The sequence below is a fragment of the Natator depressus genome, chromosome 3, assembly GCF_965152275.1.
Source record: "Natator depressus isolate rNatDep1 chromosome 3, rNatDep2.hap1, whole genome shotgun sequence".
In the NCBI taxonomy this organism is placed as follows: domain Eukaryota; kingdom Metazoa; phylum Chordata; order Testudines; family Cheloniidae; genus Natator; species Natator depressus.
In genome coordinates this window covers 198,064,208-198,089,457 of record NC_134236.1, presented here as the reverse complement: position 1 = coordinate 198,089,457, position 25,250 = coordinate 198,064,208, and the positions used below count along the sequence as shown (strand labels likewise).

Here is a 25,250-nt window from a genome sequence, read left to right as displayed (position 1 = left end):
TACTCCAGATGTGACCTCACCAGTGCCGAATAGAGGGGAATAATCACTTCCCTCGATCTGCAGGCAGTGCTCCTACTAATGCAGCCCAATATGCCATTAACCTTCTTGGCAACAAGGGCACACTGTTGACTCATATCCAGCTTCTCGTCCACTGTAATCCCCAGGTCCTTTTCTGCAGAACTGCTGCTTAGCCAGTCAGACCCCAGCCTGTAGCAGTGCATAGGATTCTTGCATCCTAAGTGCAGGACTCTGCACTTGTCCTGGTTGAACCTTATCAGATTTCTTTTGGCCCAATCCTCCAATTTGTCTGGGTCACTCTGGACCCTATCCCTACCCTCAAGTGTATCTACCTCTCCCCCCATCTTAGTGTCATCCACTAGCTTGCTGAGGATGCAATCCATCCCATCATCCAGATCATTAATGAAAATGTTGAACAAAACCAGCCGCAGGACCGACCCCTGGGACATTCCACTTGTTACCGGCTGCCAACTAGACATTGAGCCATTGATCGCGAACCGTTGAGCCCAATGATCTAGCCAGCTTTCTATCCACTTTATAGTCCATTCATCCAATCTATACTTTTTTAACTTGCTGGCAAGAATACTGTGGGAGACCGTATCAAAAGCTTTTCTAAAGTCAAAAGTCCTACTTGTTGTCTGTTTAGATTGTAATGTTTACAGGGCAGGGACTATCTCTCATGTATTTCTACAGCACCTTCCATAATGGTGCCCCTGATCTTGTTTGGGGCCTCTAGGTATTTCCATAACTCAAATGGTTATTCACCAGTGCACCTGACTAATTGTGCACTTCCTGGACTATGCAATTAATTGAGGTACCAACAGGTTTTTGTAACTGCACCAGTGCCTCAAATAAATCATAGAATCATAGAATTATCTGGGAAGAGGCCTGGAGACACACTCACCAGAGGAAACAGGCTGGAGATCCCCTACTCCAGGGGTTCTCCACCTTTTTCTTTCTGAGGCCCCCTCAACGTGCTATAAAAACTCCACAACCCAACTGTGCCACAACTGTTTGTTTTCATATAAAAGCCAGGGCTGGGGTTAGTGGATAGCAAGCAGGGCAATTGCCCAGGGCCTCACACCACAGGGCGTCCTGCAAAGCTAAGTTGCTCAGGCTTCAGCTTCAGCCCCTGATGGCAGGGTTCGGGGCCGTGGGCTACAATCCTGCATGGTGGGGCTTTGACTTTCTGCCCGGGACCCTAGCAAGTCTAATGCTGGTCATGGTTGGTGGACCCCCTGAAACCTGCTCACGGCCCCTCAGGGGGCCCCGGACTACTGGTTGAGAACCACTGCCCTACTCCTTCACCAGATCCACGTGGGCTAGTTATTGTCCAACAACCTGTTTCCTGTCTGACCTTAATGCAGAAGGGTTCTGCTCTGCCGTACTGAGCCAAACAGAACCATGGCAACCTTCCCTGTTCTCCTTCCCCATGACTGCTTGCAGGGACTTCTTACCTCTAATGTAACTATGATATACTGGGTGATGCTTCCTTAGACCTGGGCTACACTGGTGGGGGGTGTTCAAACTAAGATACGCAACTTCAGCTACGTTATTCGTGTAGCTGAAGTCGAAGTATCTTAGTTTGACTTACCTGGCCATCCTCACGGCGGCGAGTCAACCGCGGCAGCTCCCCCGTCTACTCCGCTTACTCCTCCTGCCGAGATGGAGTATAGGTGTTGATTCAGGGATCGATTTATCGCGTCTGGACAAGATGCAATAAATCAATCCCCGATAGATCGATCACTACACACCAATCCGGCGGGTAGTGAAGACATAGCCTTAGATTCTCAAAGGCTTGATATTCAAAGAAGCAGAGTTCCAGCCCTTCAGAGTGAAATCAATGTGAGCTGCAGGTGTTCAGCATCTTTCTAAAGACTGGATGGTCTTATTTTTAGAGTACTATGTGTGCTCAGTAGGAAACATTTAGTCCAACTTTTAAAGACAAATTTTCTCAAACTTCCAAAATATCTGTCCTCACTGAGAACTCACACCATGTCAAGTCTGAAGTGATTATTGTTCATTTGGTTTTGCTCAGCTCATAGTAACACCGCAAGTTTTGAATGATATGCTTATTTGGAGGTCCCATTATTCAAGAAATAGTCACAAATATTTGGGGAAGAACAACTTACAATGGAACTGGGGTGAAAAGTTAAAGAGATTAGAAACTGGCTCACTAATAGGATCCAAATGTTACTGTAAAAGAGGAATTGTCATCAAACAGGTCTGTTTACAGTGGGGTCCCACAGGGATCAATTCTTGGCCCTACACTATTTAACATTTTTATCAATGGCCTGGGAGAAAACATAAAATCATCACTGATATAATTTGTAGATGACACACAAATTTGGGGAGTGGTAAATAATGAAGATGTTAGGTCATTTACTCAGAACAATCTGGATCGCTTGGTAAACTGCACAAGCAAACATGCATTTTAATACAGGTAAATATAAATATGTACATCTAGGAACAAAGAATGGCGGCTATACATACAGGATGGGGGACTCTGTCCTGGGAAGCGGTGACTGAGAAAGATTTGGGGGTTTATATAAATTCAGACTGGAAATAAGGTGTGCATTTTTAATAGTGAGGGTAACTAACCATTGGAAGAATTTACCAAGGGTTGAGGTGGATCTTCCATAGCTGACCATTTTAAAATCAAGACTGGATGCTTTTCTAAAAGATCTGCTCTGGGAATTGTTTTGGGGTAGTTCTCTGGCATGTGTCATACAGGAGGTCACACTGGCTGATCATAATTGTCCCTTCTGGCCTTAGAATCTATGAAAGTCTCTCTAGGTTCTTATGTGGGTGCCCATCATTGTGGTATTTGTGTGTTTAGTGGGAACTCACCAAGAGCTAAAGCTTGTAAAGCCTACTGTGCTTTACTCCAAGCTCAAAGTGCCGAGAATGTTACGAAGTATCTAGAAAGTATTGGTGTTCCACAATACGCCCATTAACACCCGACAGTAGGGTCAGTTCTGATAGACTCATCTGTTGTTTCCTCCCATCTTCCTCCTACACTCTCCTAAGAAGAACACAGCAAAGCCCTAATCAATTTATAAAAATTATCAGTAGTCTGGTACCATATTTGTAATCTTCCAGTGGTATATTATATTAGATCAGCTTTCCCCTATGTTGCTTTAACCTGAAAGGATAGTTGCTAAAGTTCACCTTGGTATAGGTACGAATTTAATCCAAAAAGAGGCTATTCTTCCTCCCGGTGTTATGTCCTTTATCTTGCACGTCCCCTTTCAACCTAGATACTGTAAGTGTTGGTTTATCTTTGACCTTTAGGCACTGTTCATCCCATAATGTTGGATAAGAAGAGCTCTCAAGATTGGCATTTGAAAGAATCTTAGTTCAATTTAAGATCCTTCGTGAAGGGGGCTGGGGAGGAGGGACTTTTGCATGAAGATGAAAAAGTCATTTATTGAATGGAATCTAAAACCAATCTTTCCCTGCTCAGATACAATGATATTTAAGAAGAACAACTTAATAACCCACTCGTTTTATTACATCAACATAATAGCAATGATTTTCCCAGCAGTTTCTATAGCTGTTATGCTAAATTTGAATCTGTAGGCAAATAAACAGTTCCTGAGATGAGACACTGGGAAAAGCCCGAGTAATAGTAGCAAGGAAAATTAGGACAGAAGACTTTCATTTTACAGGTCTGAAGATTTCATTTAAAAGAAGATTACAGAGAGGCAGCCAACTTGCTACTTAGGTATATTTGAAAAGTTAAGTTCTTTCTTTTTATAAGAAGAAAATTGCACGTACTGGTTGTGCTAAAAGTAAGAACTATTTGCACTAAAGCTATGGCTTGTAAAGTTTTTTTAAGTATAAAATAGGTTTATTTTTAAATGTTAATTCTGTTTGTGCATTTAATAGCATGTTGTGTGTTGTCAGGGTCACTGTTTAACTTTTATATAGTAAGTTAGTTAGTTTCCTCTTTCACAGCAACAGGTGCAAAAACTACATTTTAGGGGTAGAAGGAGAGGAGAAATGTGATTGTAAAACCACTAAAATTGGGAAAGGATTCAATAGCAGGTGCAAGAGATTCTTTTCCGTGCTGGATATTTAAAAGGGTGTCTTGGATGGGCCAAACCAGACATACTTCAGCTAGCCCCTCCTTCCACCTCCTCTTTCTCTCTTTGCACGCACCTGCCTCTTAGGTTTCAGTTGTGCTGCTGCTTTTACAGAGCTCTCCGCCTTCTCCCCCACCCTTAAGCCATGGGCTCTGTGCAGACATGGGGCCATGGATTGGGAAGGGGTCTGCGGATGAATCAGGGCACATGTAGGGGTGATGGCCCAATTTGTTCCCATGTCTAGAGTCTGGGTTTACTTTACAGTAGCCCTGCCCAGAATATTTACTCAAGTTTAGTCTCCGCAAATGTAGTAATTGCTGGAGGTGTAGGCAAGAGAATGCCAGTGTTACTCCTGTAGTTGTAGAAACCTGCATAATTACTGGAGCAGCTTATTAAAAGCATATTTATTGGCATTGTACTCAAAATAGTCATGTAGCAATTTTTACTTAACTGATTGCGTAAAATAGTTACTCGTGATTTACCTAATTTTGGACAGTAATTTGAAGTACTGAGACATAGTACAAGAATTGCTTTGTGTAAATTACTTCGAGGTTAGTCATGGCCAATAAATATTGTTTTTCACTCAAGTATTACAAATAAATAGACACAAGCAGAAGTCAGTAAGGCCCAGATCATCCACTCTGTCTCCACAAATATAGAAAACTCAGCTCAGGGAGTGGGTAGTGCCTCTTCAGTAGAACTACTGAGCCCTCTGTGGTATCCCGCAGGAGTCCCTCTGTGAGTGAATAGCAGGAATTGAGATCCATAGAGTTTGGGGGCAGGAGAGGATGGAGTTGGGATCAGCCACTTTCATTCCAGCTGGTCTATGGCTATCCATGCAGTTATCCTTTTAGGAGTTAATGCTGCTTCCCAATGGATCTCTAGGGTCTGTGGAGTTGTGACGTTCTATTCCTGGCCCGCTTCATGCCAACCTAAACCATCCCACCTGAGATATAATTTCTGGAAAACTTAATGATTTTCACTTAGCTTTTATGGTCCAGTAACTTTAAATAAATCTAGGGGTCCATGTTTTGGGTGGTGGCTGCATACACCAGAAAATCTGCATGAGAAGCATAGGGTGGCAGCTTTCTGGCCCCACTGTGTGTCTCCCCCACAAACCAGTGCAGCTCTAGAATCCCAGCTCTTGAGTCACAGAGGGGCCTTGTGAGATGGGGGTAGAGTGTATTGTCTGTATGTTTCAAAGACACCAGCTTGTCAAAGTCCTTTTTTTGATTTCATAAAAGCTAGCTTTTTCTATCATTCCTTTGGAGCACCCTTCAGAATTTAGTACAAAATTATATCCGCACTATCGAATTCTATGGGATTTGGTTTTAAAATCAAGAAGTAACTATTGACAGGATATCATTATTTCTATAAGGTGTCACAAATCAGAGAGTGGTGAAAGGCAGGTAGATCAATCCTAGAATAATGAAGGCCCTTTTCTCGATGAAAAGAGGTTACCTCAAGTTAATCAGAGACACCTGAATCCAATTAAGGGCTGCTGGTGACCTTTAAAAATGCCTTTTCTGATGAGAAAGGAGGAGGGATGAAAAACAAGCTGTAGTATGGAGAAAAGGTTTCTCTTAAGTGGAAGATTCTTCTCCTCCCTATAGGGGAAACAATAAAGTTTACTTCTGTTTAGGGATGGGCTAGCATCCAGAAGTCAGCGTAATAAGTCAACGCCCTGGGGAGGGAGCGAGGAAATATATTTCCTTTGTGTTGTGAGTTTGGATTTTTTGCTTAAGAGAACTCCTCAGCCTACCCTGAGGCCCCTCTTGTAAAAGTTGAAAAATAAATCAAAGTGAAAAATTAAAAAAACCCTCTGGAGTCGGACTAATTTACTCCAGCCCCCCACAGCCAGAAGAAGAAAAGCTGAGGCTGGCAAAGTGAAGGAGGTGCCTTGCCACAAAGGTGTGAGAATAATATCTAAAGAAGCCTATCGATTTGATGCCTATTAAATTATATAGAATTTCTCCATTAGGACATCACCAAACAATAAAGCATAAAAGAAAATATCAGACTTTGTTCCTTAGATTTCTCCGAAGGTTCACTGACTGCTTTCCAAGTTGATAGTAGAGTCTTAACTCAACTTTCTCTCTTATTCAAAATCTAATTTCACATTCCTGATGTCTGCTTCTACCAAGATAAACTATTTACCAAATTGCATTATGATTATATTTAACTACATGTTCTACTTTCCTGGTACGTTGGTTCAGAGAAATAAGGTCTTCAGAGAAGCTACGGGACCAGAACTTACTATGGTGTTGTAACTTACCCTTAACATTATCTTCTTATTAACTATTGTATCTAAGAAAAAGTTTAGTGGCCAGAAGAACTTTGTTGAAGTCAGTTAAGCAAATACATTTTTATAAACCTCAACTGAAGAATAACTATGTGAAACTGTTTTCCATTAGGATGCAAAGTTGCACCTCTGTTACACAAGTTTCAAATGATGTTTAATAAGAAGCAAAACTTGTACAAAAAAGCAAAGTAGTACAAAAAAAGTAACTGCTATCCTTGTAATATACGTACTGCTATATCGTATCACACCAAAATTCTGCGTAGTCAACTATCCTGATTCTGGCCTGCTCATATTATATGACTGAAAAGAAAGTGCAAAAAAAAACCCTAATGACTTAACCTTCTAATACAGGAATTTTCTTATATTTTCTATCTAATTCTTTATATAGTATATCTTAATATTATGTTTGCTTTTCTTGACTACCATTGTGCATTGAGCAGGTGTTTTAACTGAGCTGTTTACAATAATACCCGGGCCTTAAAAAAAAAAATTCCTTAGTGATTACAATTCATTTAGGGCCCAGCCATGTGTATTGAGACCCTAGAATTTTTTTGTCTTCCTCTGCAGCAGGGGACATAGCTCACTTGCTAGTTTGAACTGGTATAAATGGTGGCTTTGCTTAACTTGAAGCCTTTAAATCAAGATTTGAGGACTTCAGTAACTCAGCCAGAGGTTATAGACGCATTGCAGGAGTGGATGGGTGAGGTTCTGTGGACTGCGATCATGATGGTCATGATGGTCTCTTCTGGCCTTAAAATCTAGGCATCATTAGTTCAAATTATTTCTTCCAATGTGTGTTACCTTGCTTTTGTCAACAATGAATTTCATTTGCCATGCCCATTCACCTACCGTAGCTTTGTTAGATCCCATTAGAGTTATCTACAGCTTACTGTAATCTCAACTAACCTAAGTAATTTTGTATCATTTCCAAATTTTGCATTATGGATAGCTCAATGGAGTTCTCTGCTCAATGTGCAGCAGCAATCAAAAAAGCAAATAAAATGCTAGAGTGCATAAGGAATTATATTATCGCCTGAGGTAAAGCAATTCATCCTAGTCAACCCATCTCAAAAACAGGCATAGCAGAAATGGAGGGGGTTCAGAGACAGGTGACAAGAATGTCTAGGGATGTGAAAAAAACCCTCTTAAATAAAGAGTGATTGAAAAGATTGGAACTGTTTAACTTAGAGAGAGGCCATAATAGACGTATACAAAATTATTAACAGTATAGGGAATTAACTTCTATTCACCCCTTTCGCATAGTATAAAACCAGGAGGCCAGTCACTGAAATTAAAAGGTGAAAAATTCAAAAAGCCAGAAACTTTAGCCAGGTTCTTTGAATATTAACCTGTTCCTGAATAAGTAATAAGTAATGTATGATGTTGTATGTTAATGTTTTACTGTAACTTTGCCTTAATAAAAAGTTGGAAAAAAAACCACCAAAAGTTTTTGTCTAGCAAATGCAAAATTAACCTGTGGAACTCTTTGCCAAAGGATAGCATTGATGATTAAACATTTATACAGAGAACAAGAATATCCAGTGTTGTTATAGTAACCACCCTACAACAGGATTTCTTGCACCTCTGTCTGAAACAGCTGATAGTGGCCACTATTGGTGACAGGATATTAAATGGACCACTGATACTCATCCAGTGTGGTTTTTCCTATACGAGTTTTTGGTATGATGTGACTCCCATGGATAATGAACTCTAATTGTGCTGTAGGCATTGTTAATTAATTGCCCAACTATCATTACAGTTTCAACAAATTCCTGTCTCTTACTTAGGAGAGGTGCTCTTAACTTGGGCCTATTGTCTGTTTCAGAACTAGCTGTTCCAACAAGCAATTGTTGAAGGTGTTGAACAAATGCTTCTCTAAACTTTGTGCCATTGTGACATACTGTATGACCAGTACATATGTGAGTAGCTGAGGCAACCCATAATTACTGTTTTGGGTTAGTTTTCTCAAAATGCTCTGCCCTGCTGAGTTACCTTATCCCCAGTAAATGAATTTGCCCTAGCTCTGGACAGCATTCCTTTTTTTGATGCCATTAGCCCTGTTCTAAAAAGGCCTTGTCCTCCCAACTGTTCTTCCTCTTACACCTAGGTCCTCTGCTTCTCCCCACCTGTAAAAATAGCAGCTGAGGCCCTGCTCTGGTCCCTTACCACCTTCCCCCCTCCCACCAGCAGGGTCTGGGCAGCGGACCTCATCCCCATCTCATTAAAGAAGCAGTAGCACTTTGGACACTGTGGTCCTCGCCTCCCCTTCCCCTTAAAAATAGAGATCCAGGGCTTCTAGGTAACACTTCCACTCCTTGCTGGTGAACGAGATTGTCAAGCACACAGCTTGCTGCTGGGATGGCAGGGAAATTTTGGCAGAAGTCTCACACACATGCAGAGCCCACAGTGGCTGTCTCACCCCCACACTCCAGTAGAAGCACCAGAGCTGTGCATTTTCAGACTAGGACAGTATCAATACATTAGCTTACACTCTATATGCATTTGTTAGGTTTTCTTTGCAGCCCAGTGGTTTTTCAGAGGTGGCGGGTGTTTTGTTTTGTTTTTTAAATGAAAGCTTAGGTTCTTCAGAATTGATGGCACTTGCCCAGAAAAGATTCATACTTATATGGGTGAGCAGATTTTTCCAATCTAGGTATGTGTTTAGGATAGTACACTTGGAGCAAGGCTCAGATTCCTGGATTTATGTAGCACTGCAAAATAAACACTTGTGGAATCTTGAGAACTAGTAAATTACTAAAGGTGACCAGAATAAACTAACCTACTCAGCTGTCATTGTAGAGCATTACAATCCATGATCATTTGTGCTTTGCCGTGACTCCTGCTTTGTTTAGTCTATGCATGACTCTCAGATCCCTAAGATGATCAAATTATTTTGATGCCAACACAAAAATGAGATCAACAATGTGAAGGCAATAGTTGAGGTCTGTGAGTCTATACATGTTCCTGGTGCATTAAGCACTGCTGGCAGCTTTCCTCAAAATTGCTATTTTCCTCTGTCAGTGACAAATGCTACCTTGAGACAGCATCTGTAATTTTAAATTGTCAAGATTGAGGATTGTGATGTCTATTTGCCATGTGCCAGGAACTCCAGAGATACAAGCATTCTGGTAAAGCATATGCATCTGTTACCATTAAACTATTATTCTACCTGTCATCTGTGCAGAATTTTGGCTCTGTTTCAGGCCTTTGCACAATACCATGGGTGAAGCCCTGGGATCCATTGATGATTCAACCATTCCAGCCTGTTGTGTAGTATCAGTTTATAAATCTGTAAATGTTTCTCCTCGAGGAAAAAAACCTTGTAGGGAGCTGCATTTTATACTAATGAATTCTCTGGCCAAGTGGGTTTGCTGAGTCAGAATGACTTAACTTGCATGTAACTGTATTAGTGGATCATGCCATGTAGATCTTTGTTGAAAATTCAGACTGTCCCCATTTACTAACACTGAGTTTGAGCATCATAAAGTGTCTGTCCATTCAGTCACATTCTGCAGCTTGCCGAATCAAATGTCAACTTCTCATAAATTCCATGTGATATAAAACTGATAAAACAAGTTCCTGAATGACAGAATTTATGGGACACACTTTCTGAACTGAGAATAATATCACACATCACAGAACTAAACAAGCTAAAGTCCTTTTGAGTGATAGGGCTTAATCTTCTCCTCTCTTTCCCACCCCCCCCCCCACAAAGTTATACATAGTCAAAACACTGGGATGAATGATTAGTAGAGATGCTGCAATATTCAAATTATTATATATTAATGGACCAGGACCCTGTTGTGCTAGGTGCTGTATAAACAGAATAAAAGACATGCCCTGCCCCAAAGAGATTACAATCCAAGTATAAGATAGGAGTTAACAGATGGTTAAAGGTTGGGGGGGGATACAAGGAAAAAATATGAATCCAAAAGTCTGTGTGTTCATTGGAAATAATCATGCTGCAATTAGATGTTGTGATCCATGCAAATGTTACTTTTACTTAGGCATCTCATAGGCACTCAGGGTTGGTTTGTTGATTTAGTGCATTGGGTTTTCACCTGTATAAGTCTCTCTTTGCGCAGTGCCCTCAATCCCTTTGTCTCCAGTGATTCTGTGGTAAGCAGTTATACTCCATGTGTTGCCTCTTGCTCCCCACTTACCTTAATTTGAGTAGATACTGAATTCACTATGTGTAATGGCAGATGGAGCAGCAGCTGCACCGGTACTTCTGAATGCTCATCTCACTTCCCGGTTATTCTTTAACATATAAATGGCCAGCCAACGGGAGATCAAGCATAGCAACTGATTTTTATTCTTCTATATACTGGTTGATATAGATAATATTAGATAATAGGCATTATAAAAGTTTCAGAAATTACCTGGTTTACAAAACAGATGGTGTTTCTCCAGGTTTATGGTCTTTCCCAAACCTCCCACATCATATGTTTTTGATTGACCCTAAAAGTTTTCCAAAGGAAATTCTTTCAAGTCATGTGTGGATGTCAGTGAAGTTCCAAGCACTCCTAGAGTGCCACGATAGTGACAAATAGCCAGTCCTTAGGGATGGGGTCTATGCACCCCAAAAACCTTTGATTCAAGTTTAATTTGGTGCAGGGACATTATGTTTATAACGGTATCCATTGGAGTATATAACAGATACTGCTCCTGGAATCTTGGCGAGTATGCAGGGGTAGAAGCTGAGATCCCCTTGTCCAAGGCTGAGAGGAATCTTGAATAAGTATGTGATGAGTGTCTACATAACCTTCCAAAGTTAATTTAATGGTAGAATATTCTCCTTAGTTAATCTATATCCTATATGATGTCTTTTCTTGTGTACTGTTGTCTTTTGGCCTATACAACTTATCTTCCTCCTTAATATTGTCTGTGAATATATCTTCTACCCTTCCAGCCTTCTGCATTCAAAAACATCATTTCTGCTCCTACTGCTAGAAGGCAAACTTTCATCATTCTGTGGAATGAAGCCTGTTCTGAAATGGCCCTGTTTGGTGGCAAATATTTCCTATCTCATCTGATGGAGGTGGCTACATAGAAAATGCTCCTAATAAATGCTACTGGTGAAATCTGTACAATTTTTGCATGCAAACCCTTTCATCTTCAAAGTGCTTCTTGTACTATGATGATTTAATAATACTCCGATGAAGTGAGCTGTAGCTCATGAAAGCTTATGCTCAAATAAATCTGTTAGTCTCTAAGGTGCCACAAGTCCTCCTTTTCTTTTTGCGAATACAGACTAACACGGCTGCTGCTCTGAAACCTGAAAAGAGGTGTCTTTTGTACTGCTGGCCTGCGGACGCTTATTTCACAGCACTAACTTCTTGATCTTTTGGTCTTAACACAATCATCTTCCTTGAGGAAATAATAGCAATGAACCCAGCCCAGTGATGATGTTTGTGAGGTACATTGCTCCCGGGATGAAATGCTGCTGAGGATGAGGACTGAAATAGACTGTAAATGACCATTGAGTGGAAAGATGCTTGCTATTTAAAATGACAGGATTGGTTCCTCTTTATTTTGTTCTAGACCGCACAGAGAGTAATAACCAGGTCCATAAAGCTTTTACCTTATTTTAGGCCAATGTCTGTAACAAGCAGGTTCTGGCAGGCAAATGATTCTGTAAGATGGCACTATTTAGAAGATCAAACAGGTTCTGTAAATTCTCGTAAACCTTTTTTTTTTTTCCCCTTGTTTCAGTTGCCTCCTTTTTGGCTAATAAAGTGCATTACATAGCTACAATTCCCAGCAGTATTCCTGCTGGGTCTTTGTTAGTAGATATAGAGGGCTTAAAAAAAAGGGGTCATAATATTTGGGTTCCTCGAGCACGGAATGGAGGAGTTTGTTTTCGCTGGTTCAAGGGTTACGATACCACTCTTCTCCCACAAAGGCAGAGAAAATCAATATATTTCTTTATTTTGTGTTCCCCTCAAATATTCAGTTTCTAAAAGATTCTGTGTTGACTGCTCGTCCTCTGTAATTCTAGGGTTTCCACAGACTCATCAATAATAAGGTCATCCTCTCACAAATGAAGGTTGATGCCAAAATAGTTTTTATCTTTTCTGTTTCTAAAAGTGAAAATTCATCAAATAAATGTTCAAGTGACACAATGTCAGGGTAACCCCTGCTTGGATGTAGTGCTTCAGGATCGCTGCACTGAGCCTCTAGGGGGTCCTACTCTGTGGACTAAAACAATAATGGGTACCAGAGCCCTCGGACTCCATTTCCCAGCATGTTTGGAGTCCGGGGTGGGGACAGAATGGACTAGAAACTCCCATTAAGGCCAAAAAGAACGGCCATACTGGGTCAGACCAAAGGTCCATCTATAGAGCCCTGCAAATCTGCAGATATCCGTGGACCATTTTTGCGGATAGGGTGCGGATACAAATTTTGTATCTGTGCAGGGCTCTGGAGCTGCAGCACAGACTCACCAGAGCAGGTGGAGGGACCCAGGCTCCCCACAGCTGACAGCACGGCTCTCCCTGACCTGGCTCTAGCTGGACGGGGGTGTGGGCACAGAACCACTGCCCAGCCTTGATAAGAGCCGGGCAGGCAGCTGTGGGGAGCCGCAGTGGATTCTCCACCTGCCCTGGGCGGGGGGCCCAAGCAGCCCCCAGCCTGTGTCCCTGTCCCCCATGATCCCCCACTCACAGCAGGTGGAGGGTCTGTGCTGTGGTTCCTCACAGCTGCCTGCCCAGCTCATACCATGGCTGGGCTGAGGCTCCAAGACATCCCCCCTCCACCGGAGCTGCATTGGAGAGAGCCATGCGGGCAGCTGGCATGGAGTCACGGACCCTTCTCCTGCCCTCGGCCGGGCAGGGAGCCTGGGGGGCAGGGACATGGCCGGGGCTCTCAGACCCCCCACACTCACCGCAGGCAGGTGCAGGGTCCACCGAAACTCCAACAATTGCCCGGGCTCCCTGGCTGGACTCCATGCTGGCCTAGCTTGGGGGGCAGGAGGGTGAGGCCTCGGGGGGGAAGAAGAGGGGAATAGGGAGAGGTCCGCTCTTGTGAAAAGTGAGCAGGCAAGCCCCTCCCCCCCCCCGTTCTGGCACCACTGGTCACTGTCCGATGTCTTTGCTGTCTGCTTGGGACTTAACTATCTTGAGTAGTTTTGTATCATCTGTAAATTTTGCCACCTCACTGTTTACCTCTTTTTCCAAATCATTTATAAATAGTTGAATGGAACTGGTCCCAGTACAGACCCCTGGGGGACACCACTATTCACCTCTCTCCATTCTGAAAACTGACCATTTATTCCTACCCTTTGTTTCCTATCTTTTAACCAGTTACCAGTCCAAGAGAGAACCTTCCCTCTTATCCCATGACAGCGTACTTTGCTTGAGAGCCTTTGGTGAGGGACCTTGTCAAAGGCTTTCTGAAAATATAAGTACACTATATCCACTGGATCCCCCTTGTCTACATACTTGTTGACCCCCTCAAATAATTCTAGTAGATTGGTGAGGTATGATTTCCCTTTACAAAAATCACGTTGACTTCCCCCAAAAAATTTGTGTTCATCTATATGTCTGACAATTTTGTTCCTTACTATAGCTTCGACCAGTTTGCCCGGTACTGAAATCGGCTTACCGGCCTGCAATTGCCGGGATCACCTCTGGAGCCCTTTTTTAAAATTGGATGTGCTGGGCCAGTGATGAGCCAGAGCTGATCAGCCCATCAGCCTGCCTCAGAGACAGTGGCAGATTACTGCACGGGCCAACAGAGCCCCAACCATGGGGGCCCCGCAGGAGCGGCTGGAACTCTAGCCCTGCCCCCTGCTCTTCCTCTCCTACCACTCAGCTCTTCCTCTTCCCCCTGAGGCCCCTCCTCCAGCCCAGCCAGAAGCCTATGGAAACGTTGTGAGCAATATTCTCCCCACCCCTAGGTAGAGCTGGCTGAACGGCTCACCTAAACACTGTGTCACGCCAGACGGAGGGCCCCCCACTTCCTCGGCCGCACCGGACTGAGGCCCCCCCACCTTGTGCCGGACCGGACCAAACCCCCCTCCATTTCCCCTTCCCCCCTGGAATTGGCCCGAGCTCCTCTTCTCTCCCCCCGCACAGAGCTGGCCCTCTCCCCTCCCCTGTGCGGGGCTGGCTGAGCCACTTGATGAAGCCCCCTTCCTCTCCAGTTTTGGGACGGCTGCCTAGGCTGGGAGCCTGGGCAGCTGTGGGGAGCCCTGGACCCTGCACCTGCCTTGGGTAGGAGGCTGGGGTGCCCAAGAGCAGCCCCTAGCCCTTGTTGCTGCTCCCACAGGGCGCGCGGCCCAGGGCAGGTGGAGAGTCCAGAGCTCCCCACAGTGGCTCGGGCTCCCTGCACAGCTCTTAGCATGGCCTGACTTCTGCCTTCTGGCCAGGCCAAGGGGCAGGGCCTTGTGAGGAAGGAGAAGAGCAGAGGGAGGGGCCCCATTGCCAGGAAGGTGGGAGAGTGAGGGGCCCAAATGTTCTTTGTGCCCAGGGCCCCAATATATCTTAATTCGCCTCTGCTCAGAAACAAAGAGACTAGTTTTAGTTTCAGTTTTGGGTTTAGGAGCTGAGAGAAGCAGAACAGATCAGGAAGGTTTTGATCAGGGAGTCTTTGAACTGCCATGGTATCCAGTGCCTGAGTCAGATTAGCATCCAGAGTGACAGGACACAGAGCTGGCTGCCAAGAGCCAGCTAAGACCTTCACTGGTCTCCAGACTAGGGAGCCAGGAGGGGACCCTGTCCCACCCAGGGGCAAAGATACTATGAGGGGGAGCCCTTTGAGGGGAATTGTTTAAGCCAGTCAGCATTCATGGTGCTGGAGCACTCCTCTCCAGATCATACTCTGTGTACTACCTGCCTGGAATGGAGCCAGGAGGGAGCTGGCGCTCAGGAAGAATTGAGAGTGTGGTGAGGTGGGAAACTGGTTGATTTGTTGATGTTGTAGTACTTATTAGTTAACCCTTTCCTTTCCAGGTCCTATTTTCCTGCTCTCAGTAAAGTCCCCCTTTGTTACATTGTTATTTTTGGTTTCAGAGTGGTAGCCGTGTTAGTCTGTGTCAGCAAAAAGAACGAGGAGTCCTTGTGGCACCTTAGAGACTAACAAATTTATTTAAATAAACACATTTTAAATAAATTTGTTAGTCTCTAATGTGCCACAAGTACTCCTTATTCTTTTTGTTATTTTTGGGTGGGTCATTTCTTTGCTGGGGTTTCTGTTGATGCACTTCAAAGTTTCATTCTGTGCTGGCTTTTATACTCCCGTACCTCTTAGCAGCAGCATTCATTTTCCCAAGGCACAGCACCCCATGTGTCCTGGGCACAGTGAGGAACCATCTTGGGTGGAGGCACAATGTGTCACAAAAAAGAATCCAATCCAGGATGCAATCCATGCAAGGAGAGGGAAAGGCCACTCTAACTAGCAAGCACTAGGTAGAAACTCAAGCCGCATCTTGGGGACAGGCTACATGAGCCACCTCCTCAGTTACTTAGATGAATTTAGTATAGAGTCTCTATGTCTGAATTCAGCTGTGCATTTCAACAGAGTGAAGGCGCTTATTCTGACAGATACAGCTATCTTATTCCTGGCTGAAAAATCTCAGATCTCTCACTGTAAAGATTGCAAAGTGTTGTAAGGGAGTAGGAGGTTGTTCCTCTACCCAGTGGTGTTGGTGGCAGAACTCCCATGTATTTTACTGGGAGAAGTGCCAAGTCCCAAATTCAATATTAATATACTTGAGCATTTTATGTAGACAGTAGCATCTTCACTCAAATAACTATTCAATATAATCAGTCCTGCTGAATACCTGTGGAGGTGTGGAAGGGAGCTGCAGTAAAACCACAGCTGCATTGGAGTTGAAGTCTTTTACACTCAAAACAGCTTCTCTCCTGGATATATATTCTAATGATGCTTTTCTATTTGGAACTGGTCCAAGACATTTCTAGCATGATCGTCATTCATCTCTAGGCCCATAGTATTCGATAGAATAGTTCATGTTCAGGACACTTCTGAAGACTGGGTTAAGTGGATCTGGAATAATTTTACCATATAGTAGATATGCTGGATTATCACTTGTGCTTGACTGTGGAAAAGTGTTGAAATCGAAAGCAAGTTGTAGAAATGACCAGGTCCCAATTAATATGACAATTCCCTGTGTAAGTACTATTCACACCTTTGTGTCTGATTCCTCAGAAGGCGTATTCTGCTGTGAGTTTGTACTGTGTGCCTAGAAGTTTGGCTGTAGTTCGATTAAAGTTCACTAGCAAGGGTATTCCTCTATAAAATTTGTGCTTGTGGGAAGTGCAGAGGAAGGGTTGCTTGCACAAGCTTGATGCACCTGAGGAAACAATTAATACTGTTCAGTTAGGGTAACATTTTTCAAAATTACTGAAGCGAGAGAGGCTCCTAAATCTCATTAAAAGTCAATGGGATTGAGAGTACAGCTACACAGCAAAAATACAAACAAACAAATAAACCCTCAGCAATGAGTCTCAGAACCTGAGTCAATTGACTCACACTCAGGATGCTCATGCTGCAGGACTAAAATAGCAGTCTAGATGTTTGGGCTGGAGCCCGGACTCCAAGACCCTCCCCCTCAAGAGGTTTGAAATCCTGGGCTCCAGCCCAAGTCTGAACATCTACACTGTTATTTTTAGGCCTGCAGTGTGAGCCCAAGTCATTTGACCCAGGCTTTGAGACCCACTGCCACAGGTCTTTTTTTGCTGTGTTGATGTATGTTTTAGGCTCCTAAGTCACTTGGGAACTTCTGAAAATTTTACCCTCAGTCTATATAGGCTGTTTCTCTATTAGGTATATGTTTTCTCTGAGCCTTCAGCAGGGACCATTCTCTTGCATACAGTCGGGGGCACTGTACACATACCGCGACCATATATGAACCTGCTTTTAATTGACTGAGCTTCGCTGTTTAGGATGTGAGTCAATGATACTTTCTTGTTCCTAGTCAAAATACCTGCTGTTGAAACTCTTGTTTTGGCAACTTGTAGATACAATGGTTCTAGGATCATCCCTAGCTTATGCTTTGTCTACACTACCACGGTAAGTCGACCTAAATTACGCTACTCCAGCTATGTTAATAACACAGCTGGAGTAGATGTAGCTTAGGTCGACTTATTGCAGTGTCTACACCACACTGGGCTGACGGGAGATGCTCTCCCATCAACTTAACTTACTCCTCTCATTCCCAGTGGAGTACCAGAGTCAACTGGCGAGCGTTCTGCCATCGATTTAGCGGGTCTTCTCTAGATTCCCCTAAATCGCAGCAGTGTTGATCCCACGGTAGTGTAGACAAAGCCTTAGTAACAGTATTCCTGTTAAAGATTCTGGCATACCTGATCTGAACTGACATCCTGGGTGATTGTATCAGAAATGATTCCATGTCATTACAGTAAACGATACCCTATCTTTTAAGCAGTACTGGTGGAGATCAATGGAAGCATATGGAGCTGTGTCAATAACACTTCTAATTATTGGGTCTTCTGATTGAAGTTATTTCAGGTTTTTTGTTTTGTTTTCTTTTGCTTTCAGGGATGATTCTTTTGCTGATCATGTAAGATTCAGAGCTACAATCCACACTCGTTGTGGAACTAAACTATATCTTAAGGATATCAAGGAATAGATTTCTGGGGAAGATATTGGGTACGGCATTTGTCCTGGCAAGTTTAAGTAGATCCACATCAAATTCCTTGATACTCAGTCTGCATCTTGATGGTTTTCCTTACAGGACAGAACTATCATCAACCACTTCAGACAGTGACGAGCAATACATGTTTTCCTTCAATGCTAGGGAGGCCCCTAAGACCATGGTATTCTGCCTCTGACTGAGAAAGCTCACTCTCAGATAGCATTTGGATTACATCAGTAATAATCACTGTCCTCTCATCAGCCTTCTTCCATAGGAATGCACTGTCATAGGTGTCTGTGTACATTTGGAACAGCTTCTTGAAATCTGTGAAATTCTGAACAGATGTCGAAATCATGTGATTGATTGTTTTCATCAAATATTTCTTGATGTTGCATAGCCCTCTTGAATTCTGTGTTCTCCCTACTGAAAGCTACAAATAGATCAACCAGATTAACATAGTCTTTGATCAATTTCCTGTAATAATCAGTAAATCCCAGCTATTGACAGATCTACTTTACATTCTGTCAGTTGAGGGAAATTAGAGAGTTTCATCTCTTTTTGGATCAGATTTTATCCCTTCTAAACAAGACGTGGTTTGGAGAGCGCTCTTTTTCTCATCTACATAAGTGACACTGGAGTTGTGATATCCAGTCCTGTTCCTTCAATATGAGAAGGTCCCATTGCTTCTGCAAATGCTGACCAAACATTGTAGAAACTACAACCAAATAGGCAAATGAGAGGGGATTTTTAAATCAGGTATGCCAATACAACGTTCATTGGATTATGAAAGGTGCTGGGAACATTTCAAAGTCCAAAAGCATAACTTTGAAATGATAACGCCCTGCTTGTAAGATGAATACTGTATTATCTCTTAACTCTCCATCTACAGCTACCTGTCAATAGCCTTGCTGGAGGTCTAGCATCAATTAAGGAAAAATGATTTGCAGTACCAAGTCCAGGTCATAATCCACTTTGTGAATAAAAAATAAGCCTCCATTAACTATTATTTTGTTATGTGTTCCAACATCAGTGCAATAGCTTCGCTCTTTCCTTGTTGAATTACTAATGTTGGTGTTGGGCAGAGGCTATTAAAGGGTTCAATTACGTAGTGATGCTGTCTTTAACTAATCTGTGTCTATTATCTTCAGCCAAGCTGATGAAGCCCTATAAGATTGGTGTTGCCTGTCCTTTGTTAATTGTGTGTCACTTAAGGTGTCTCCCTCCATCCTGGACATAGGCAATGAATTCCTTCAGGCGGCAGGGCTTAGGACACTTAGTTTAGGTTGGGAGCTCCCTAGCATGCTGGCTTTTGTGAATCCCAGTCTTAGGTACTTATCTTGCCCCATTTATTATATAGGGAGTTTAAGTGCCTAACTCAGGCTTCATGAATGCTAGTGATTTTATAGGTGGCTGAAAGAGAGACATGGCAAAGTTGAGTGTTGCCACACCTATATTCCTTTGTGACTCTAACCCTTGGTTATTTGACTAGTAAACTGAATACTACTGGTAGTGTATGTGGGTGGCATTTAAATGCCTTGGCAGAGATGACAGAGATCCCTTGCTCAGATTAATTGAAGATATCTAGTCTCCAAAGGGCAGGCTAATCCTTAGCCAATATAGGGGGTTTCAGCTTGGTCTGGGGCAGAGGTGCTGAAAAGGCAAAGCCTGCAATAGTGTGAGAATTAGCTTCTCTGGTATTAAAGATGGTGGTGGTTCTTGGGCATTGTTTTTAATTCAAAATAAAATGACAACCCTGGTTGACAAGACCTGTTTGTAACAAGATAACACACTGTCTGTGAAAGGCAGAAATACTGACAAAATATGATGTCTTTCCTTTTGTTAAGCATTCTTATAGGTAGGGGACGTGCCACTAAAAATGCATTCCCATCCAATAAAAATATTTGGAAAAATGCAATTGAAAGAAAGGGAGAGATTGCATCTCTTGTGGATACTTGCTTGGCTCGGAAGTACTGTGTAGCAGAAGTGTCTAACTTTAGAAACGATTTTTTTATATATGAGTTAGCTGCTCCCATGAATTACCCAAGGCTTGTGGGGGCAAATTCAGGTTTGTTGTAGGTGAGTTGTGAATGCAGCTCTTTTACCTCTGTTGTTCTGAAAAGGCTTGCAAATACCAAGAGTTTTGTGATTCCCGTGTAATCACCAGTGAGATTTTTTTTCAAGTTACACAACAATATGTTCTCTGTCTTTCATAAGCATCAGAAGTTTCAAAACATATGAGGAACGGGTATGACGTCAAGTGATTCTGCAGACACCTGCAGTTGAGGGCATTGGGTGGGGTGAGTCAGAGAGAAGAAATTATTAGAGTCGAGCAGTTCTTACTCTGAAAGGGAATCAAGTGAACTTTGCTCTGCTGTGTGAGGCATGGGTAAATAAAGTGAGGAAAGCAAAATGAAGGTAGACGGGAAGGAATTAAGGCTTGTCTACACAGCGTCAGCAAAGTGCACTGTAGGGGGATGTGATTTGCAAAGAGCACTCACGTGCTCTGCTCTAACTGCCCCAGGTAGACCCTGCGGGCACATTCTAAAAGGTACCCAGTTTCAAACAGGACTACATTTACATGAACTAGGTACCTTTTAGAGTGCGCCCACAGGGACTACATGGGGCAGCTAGAGCACAGCACATTAGTGCACTTTACAAATCACTCCCCTCTGGCATGATTTGCCGCACCATGTAGACAAGCCCTTGTTGGCAGCTTTCTAGTTCTACAAGCCTTGCTGTGTTCATACGTTTTAGAAAAGGTTTCATAGCTCTGCACTTGTCTAATGCTTGTACTGTAATATTTGTCTGAGACTATACTCATGGCAAAGAGTAGTGTGAAACTACTGAATGAGGGCCAGATCCTCAGCTAGTGTAAATCAGCCTAGCTCCATGATTTTAAAGGAGGTAGGCTGATTTACACCAGCTGAGGACCTGGCCCAAATTTTTAGCCATGAAGACTTATGTGTGTGTGACACAAGCCAGGCGGGGTAAATCCAAACCCAGCATTACTAGTGGTGCGTCGGGCCCACAATTCAGTGGGCCCTGCAGGAACCACTACTGCTGTATCAAAAGAAAAGACTAAGAGTGCAAGCACTGCCCTTTCTCCTCTGCGTCTGACTGGCATTTGGGTTGGGGACAATGGCAAAGAAAGTAGAGGATTCTGGATGAGAGAGCAGGGGAGCTGCAGATCTGGCAAATGCTGCAAAATCTTTGCCCCTCACTGTCGGAATCTCCCATCGCTGCCCAAGTGGCTGGAAATGCCTTTGAAGAGACTTACCTGACATTTGTGTGTTTTACATTCCTCCCCTACCCCAACTACCTTTGTGACCCTTGGAACAGAAGGCCATAAGAGCTTGAGGCAGACAATGTTCCTGGCTGATATCCAACTTAACTACCTGGCATCAAATAATGTCTTGGATGGAGCCCTTCATGGCATGTAGCCATTTGAACAGAGCTTGTTTGACCAAGATGAATGGGATTCCAAGGAATGAATAGTATAGGGCTCTCACTGTCCAGTGGATTGCGAGATGTTTTTCTCCACTACAGAATATGTAACCTCTCTGGGTAGGAGCTCTCTAGTCAGATAAAAAGACCGGAATTCTTGTGACAGGACTGCTTGGGCTCTTCTCAGGTACGCCTGTCTATAAAATAATCTCTTGCTCAGACTGCAGACTGCGCAAGATAAGTAGAAGAGACAGGATCTTTTTCATTTCTTCAAAGCTCTGCTCTCATGGAAGCAACAGTGGTCTTGCTTGGGGGCAGAATTCTTTATTAAGTTAGTGAAGGGTGTTGTGATGGAGGCAAATGAGAAACAAATTGCCACTAAGACCCCACCGCCAATGAGGAAAGACTGCCCTGGGTCATTTGTCCACTGGGTTGGAGCTTTAGCCAATGCGTTCTCTACCAATGGCTGAATATTCCCATTTCCTACTGGATCATTTCTCCTAGGTTTTCTCTCTTTCATATTTTTGTGATTGTGATCAGGCCAGCTTGGAGATGGCTCAGCCTTGGAGGGACCCAGACTAGTCTGAAGCCATGGAGTTCCAGCACAGAGGAAGAGAATTGGAGATGTGAAAAGCTGCATGACATTCATTAATGATCTGGAGGATGGTGTGGATTGCACCCTCAGCAAGTTTGCAGACAACACTAAACTGGGAGGAGTGGTAGATACGCTGGAGGGTAGGGATAGGATACAGAGGGACCTAGACAAATTGGAGGATTGGGCCAAAAGAAATCTGATGAGGTTCAACAAAGACAAGTGCAGAGTCCTGCACTTAGGACGGAAGAATCCAATGCACTGCTACAGACTAGGGACCGAATGGCTCGGCAGCAGTTCTGCAGAAAAGGACCTAGGGGTTACAGTGGACGAGAAGCTGGATATGAGTCAACAGTGTGCCCTTGTAGCCAAGAAGGCCAATGGCATTTTGGGCTGTATAAGTAGGGGCATTGCCAACAGATCGAGGGATGTGATCATTCCCCTCTATCTGACATTGGTGAGGCCTCATCTGGAGTACTGTGTCCAGTTTTGGGCCTCACACTACAAGAAGGATGTGGAAAAATTGGAGAGAGTCCAGCGGAGGGCAACAAAAATGATTAGGGGACTGGAACACATGACTTACGAGGAGAGGCTGAGGGAACTGGGATTGTTTAGTCTACAGAAGAGAAGAATGAGGGGAGATTTGATAGCTGCTTTCAACTACCTGAAAGGTGGTTCCAAAGAGGATGGATCTAGACTATTCTCAGTGGTAGTGGATGACAGGACAAGGAGTAATGGTCTCAAGTTACAGTGGGGGAGATTTAGGTTGGATATTAGGAAAAACTTTTTCAGTAGGAGGGTGGTGAAACACTGGAATGCGTTACCTAGGGAGGTGGTGGAATCTCCTTCCTTAGAAGTTTTTAAGGTCAGGCTTGACAAAGCCCTGGCTGGGATGATTTAATTGGGGATCGGTCCTGCTTTGAGCAGGGGGTTGGACTAGATGACCTCCTGAGGTCCCTTCCAACCCTGATATTCTATGATTAGGTCTCAACTGCCACCACTACACAAGTTTTAAATATAATGCCACAGCTGTGGGGGAAGGAGAGGATGGCTCCTTCAAAGCTGCTAGCCTTGTGTCCCTGCTCTGAGATATAAGGTGACAATAATAGAAGTATGTTTTCACTTAGATCTGCTGTGCTCGTCATGTAGCCCACAAACCGTCTAGCCTTAGTTTGTGGTAGGCTTTATCAATCTCAGAACATGGCATGGAGATCTCCATTGGTGTTGCTAAGGCTGACCTTCATGGTTGGAGGCCACACCTCAGTACTCATCCTTTAATTTTCACACAGTTAATCACAATGTGCAGCTGACCCACGTATGTGACCATGCTGGAGTGGATGGTACCATGGTACAATAGCTTTGGCCATGAGTCAGTATTGGCAATGTGTAATCCTGGGATGAGGAACAAATAAACCCATCTTGAAGACTCATACAATAAATACTTTACATACATTGAAGAATGCAGAACACTTTGCAACATTTAAACCTGACCTAGTGGAAATATGGGGGGGTTTTTGGTTTTGTTTTTTAATCTTCCAGTTCACTAAACATGTTTGAGGCTTGTAGTGCTGGGGCAGGTGTCCCGCTCCCTCTAGTTCGGAGGGAGGCACCACCACCTCACTTCGTTGTCAGGGCCTCCACCTCATATCAGGGGAATCAGCATAGGCGTTAGCATCCCAACCGTTTTAACGGGCTGTGCAGCCAACCGTCTAGGGCCCTTGGACGTTTCAAGCAGGTGCTGCACCCACCTTAGTCGATGGCCTCGGGGCCCTTGGGGCAGGGGCCCAGGCCAACACTAGCATTAAACAGCTCCAAGCCCTTCAGTCCAGGGCGGAGCAACCCCACCAGTCAATTAGCGCTCGCCTATGGAGGCAGAGATAGCAAACCCAGTAGTCAATCTGTTCTGGGCTCTTGTAGCAGAGCCAGAGGAAACCCCAGGGGTAGGGTGTCCTGGCTCCAGCACACAACCGATAGGCACAGGCCACTGGGCCTGGTGAGGGGAAGCTGCCACCCCAGAGGTGGGGTGGCAGGTGTGGTCCGGACCCACCCTATTCCACCGGACCCCAACCCAGGGCCCTAACAGTGGCAGAGTGGTTTGCCACTGAGTCAGCGAGGATCCCAACCACAACACGCTGGCCGTGCCTCAGGCGAAGCTGCAGCCAGTCTAAGGTTTACTGTCTCTGGGCCACTTCCTCCCCTCCCCTTGGGGTGTACATGGAACAGCAGGGTGTCCTCCGCCTCCTCTGGGTAGGTGGCCTGTGGCAGGCCCAGCAGGTCTGTGGCAGAAGTGGGCTCCCCAGCGGGCAGGGCATCACTGAGTTCAGCAGCAGGGTCAGCATCCGGGAGCAAGCAGGGTTCATCTGCCTCCTTTGGTGTCTTGGCCCCAAATGAGCAGGAGGCCCCGCCCTTTATACTTCCTGTCCCAGTGAAGTACTTCCAGCGGGAGGGGCGAGGCAGGCCTGGCTCCCCCCACTTGTGCACAGAGCGTGGTTCCTCCCCTTCTGGCTTGAAGAGAGGTCACACTGCCTCACTACCTGCTAGATATTCTTCTGAATTTCCATACTCTTCGCAGCACAGATAGAAACTGTAGGTATTGATAAGATCCATATTTCCGATCATGTTGCTATATCAGTTTTGATTAGTATTGATTTAGCCTGTCAAACCTTCATCTTGGATGTTTAGTAATTCAGTGACTTGTGACCCAAAATTTGTTACATTTATAAACGAAGGGTTGGATTGTAACCTTACAATCCCAACATGAGGTAGAGGCAAATTCCTCAAGAGCAAATCAGTGTTTGTGTGTGTATATAAAATATATGTGTATGTGTTTATAGCTAGAATTCATTCTCTCTGTCTTTCAAGTAAAAATTATAAAATTTTCATAAATAAAATCGAGCATCAGCAGCTTTAGCACCATTATTGATTTTTGCCCTTTCTGCTAATTTTTTAAGTGGATCTATGCATTTCTCTTGGTGCCTGCAAAGCCTTCAGTCAGGGTCCGGCAGAAGTATCTTTTCTATACACAGGAAAAAATTAAATTTTATTAAATGGACACAAATAACAGCCCTTGATTTCAACACTGGCAGATTCTGCAATCTCAATTTTGTAAGCTAACTCAAGTTACAAGCCCAGGTTGCCCCCTTGCCTGTTATTGCTTGTCTTATTTCTAGAACCTATAACAATGAC

The 25,250-nt window shown here is 43.9% G+C and overlaps 1 protein-coding gene across 1 annotated transcript in view; it reads left to right on the top strand.

The window, feature by feature from the left end:
• The window catches only part of SPTLC3 (serine palmitoyltransferase long chain base subunit 3), a 133,565-nt gene that overhangs the window by 21,918 nt on the left and 86,397 nt on the right, over positions 1 to 25,250 (top strand). The gene's annotated exons all lie outside the window — the stretch shown is intronic.